Below are 3,786 nucleotides of genomic sequence, written 5' to 3' on the forward strand. Positions count from 1 at the left end.
CTAATATTATCTAAAAAAACAAGTAATGGAATTAGGGTTTTCTCTAGTTTTGCGAGACTAGAAACTTAACTAAAACTCAACTAACTAACTAACAAATAAAGCACGTAAATTTCAAAACTAACTTCAATGATTAAAAAGGGTTTCTATTTAGGTTCAACTCATTTACTCCTATGGTTCAAAAACTTAATAATGTAATATATTAATTGTTATTGGTTATCGACTATAGTGATTAGGTTCGTATTCGTTATTACCAATCCTTAGAAAATAAATTAACTTAAACGGTGATCAAGTGATTAAATTAATAAATTCTCTAGTTTAATTATTCGGGTTAAATAAGACTTGTAATTAGCTAATTAAATTGGTGATTCAATTAACCTCTTGTTGATGGTGTATCAAACAAGCTCACACATTAATTTACCCATTCTCTAGTTAATTCTAGTTTCATATTCATTATTCCTAGGCATATGGCAATATGTTCACATAGATTTATATTAGATAAGCAATCAAGTGATGTTCATGCAGCTTAATTACTTAGCAATTAACAGAAAATAGTTATGGTCAATGCATAAGGGTCTTTAACAAGCTTAATTTAACAAAATCACCAATTAACAATTAATCAAAAGAGTGTATTAAACCATAGAAGCAAATTCATCTTCCCTAAACAGAAACTAACTAATTTAGTTCATGATTTCAATATATGAAAACCTAAAAATGAAACTAAATAAACCTAACATCATTCTATTCAAAAGTAAAGTGGAAAATTAAACCTAAGTTGCCTTATTCTCTCAAGATTAAAGAATTAGGGTTCTTCACACGTTCTTCTGATCTCCAGCAAGTTCCTTAGTCACCAAGTAAGTTCTCCAAAAGCCAGCGAGAGCCTCCATTAGGATTTGTGGCCTCTATTTATAGATATCTCAAAACAGGGGCTACTCGTCGAGTAGCCGACCGACTCGCCGAGTCCCTTTGAAGAATCCGTATGCGGCAAGGACTTCACGTATTTCTTCGCGAAACTTCGTATGTACTCGTCGAGTAGACGTCCCTACTCGCCGAGTAGCTTCAGAATTAGGCATTTTCCTTCTTTCTTCCATTCCCAAACTTTTGATCGTATATCCTGCTTCCTTTTCCTTCCGAGCTTCTCTTTTGGACTGAAAATATAATTTGAACAATATTAAGTATCTTTTGTCCATAAAATGCAATTAATTAGCCAATAAATGATATAAATCCATACTAAAAATATAGCTAAATATGCAAATATCAATCTACATAACATACAATGGGCATAACCCTTCCTATTCCATGGGCCTAGTATAACATGCAAATGGGCCTAGCCCAACATACATATGGGGCTCGCCCAACATACCATGCAAGAATCACAAAGACAACTAGTCTAACAAAACCTAACGGGTCGACATTGCTGCCTTCGACCCACGAGTATAGTGAGGAGACTCACCTCAGTCCGCTAATAATCAAATAACTGCTCGGACCGCTGAACTGGATAACCTTGCGCCAACTAACAATAAATATAATCTTAATCAATAATTAACCTGATAACCCAAAATTTGAGGCTCAATCCATAAACCAACTCCATAAAGGGTAAAAGACCATTTACCATTTTCTTACTTGTTCCATAACCAATGCCCATCCCAAAATGCACAAAAAGCCCAAAACCCGAAATGCAAACCAAAGCCCAAATCAAAAGCAACAAAAGCCTATTATGGCTCAATAACCCGATTGGCCCCCAAAAGCATCATGGACCTACTTCCAAGAAAACCCTAAGTCCATCCATAGCCCAAAGTCAAAAGCCCAATGTAACACCTGGTTCTTGGTATGTATTCTTTTATTTAGTTCTTGTGTAATTTTTGCGTTTTTAGCCTTGGACTCGGCGAGTCCTAGGGGTCGACTCGCCGAGTAGGAGCGGGACGAGGCGTGGGTTCTAAGCCATGGACTCGCCGAGTAGGACCTGTTTAGACATATAACTCAAATCCGGGTGTTGCACCCCATTTTAGACACTCAAACTCAGTCTCCCTTGTCCCTAACTCTTCCAGAGAGCTAAAGAACGAAGCCTTAGCCCTCACACTGTCCTTGTGAGTGATTTTGGTCTTGTAAAGGAGGTTTGGAGCTTAGAAGAAGAAGGAGGAGGTTGAAGGGTGCAAGGAAGGGTAGTAGATCCGAAATCTACTCTGTGGAAGGCATCAAATCAGGTAAGAAAGCTCCCACTTTGCTCATTAACTCTTAGATTTCCTTTTTGTCCCTAATATGTGGTCTTCAAGCCTTAAAAACCCCAGATTTCGTGTATATATGTGATAACCAAACCCTAGGAACTGAGACCCATGAGTGGGATCAGTTGCATGTCTCAGATTTGGCCAGATTGGGTGAAGAGTCGAAGGGTACTCGGCGAGTGCCAAGGTGCACTCGGCGAGTTCCATGAAGATGGCCTTAGACTCGGCGAGTTGTTCCTCAAACTCGGCGAGTCCTATGAAGTTTGCCTTGTACTCGGCGAGTTGTTCTTCCAACTCGGCGAGTCCCTTGAATATAGCCTTAAATTCGACGAGTTGTTCTTCCGACTCGGCGAGTCATATGAACTGTTACTAGGATAAGAAGGGTTTAAGTGTAGAAGGTCCAACCCTTCATAACCGCACGTGGAATTAGCAATTTAACGTGTAGCTATAGCCCCAGAATCTCCAGATCTCCAAGGTTGATGTTCTAATGGAAGATTGGAGAGTTTTATGAGACCTGCTCGTCGGACTCGGCGAGTCTCCCCTTGGACTCGGCGAGTCCAGTCGCGAGTTTGTTGATTGTCCCCGTTTAGCGAGTCAGGCCGACTCAGTGAGTGGGAACAGGGACCTGGTGAGTCAGAGTCGGACGAGACGTAGGAGGACTCGGTGAGTCGCCATATGGACTCGGCGAGTCCAGTCAATCAGGGCGTTGACTTTGACCAGTCATTTGACCTAAAGGGTATTTATGAGTACCTAATCCATGTTTACGGATTTATAGCCGGAGGGATTACCGGTGCGGTAGCCAGACGTAGGTTGAGCAGGTTTTCAGCGGCTATTCTCGAGGTGAGTTACCTTCCAGTAGAAGTGGGTCTAAGGCCACAATGCCGACCCACTAGTAGGAGTCGTTTGATAGATGACTGTCTGTGTGATAATCATCTAGGTTTGCTACTACTTGATATGCTTTATGTGTTAGCAGATTATGATGAATTGGTTATGTGATATGTTGTTATGTGGTAGTAGTTGTAAGGGGATGAAATAGTCCCCGTATCCGGTCGACAGGACCGAAGGGGTAGGCCAGCACCCAGATATGCTAGGCAGTATCCGGTCGGCAGGACCGAAGGGGAAGGTCGGGCACCCAGAAATGCCCGGCAGACATGTATGCTATGTGATTGTATGGTATGAGGTTCGTTGGGGGAACTCACTAAGCTTTGTACTTACGTTTTATAGTTTTGTTTTCAGGTACCTCTTCAGCTAAGGGAAAGGAGCCGGCGCGGTAGCAACATATCACACACACTCTTGACTTCCGCACTATGGATTTTCTGGGATGTACTCTGAAATATTATTATGATATTACCGGTTTTCAGACATGAAATATTATTATGAATGTTTTGTAAAGATGTTTTTATTTATTAACCTAAATTAAAAATGAAAATTTTAGCCGAGATTTTTGGGGTGTTTCAAGTTGGTATCAGAGCCCTGGTTTGAGGGATTCGGACACACCTTCGGGGGTGTCTGGACTCAAATCGAGGGATTAAAAGATTTTTATAAAGAAATGATTTTTTCTAAGGAC

Source organism: Lactuca virosa, chromosome 6 (assembly GCF_052849685.1).
Source record: "Lactuca virosa cultivar CGN04683 chromosome 6, Lactuca_virosa_CGN04683_v6, whole genome shotgun sequence".
NCBI classification, from domain to species: domain Eukaryota; kingdom Viridiplantae; phylum Streptophyta; class Magnoliopsida; order Asterales; family Asteraceae; genus Lactuca; species Lactuca virosa.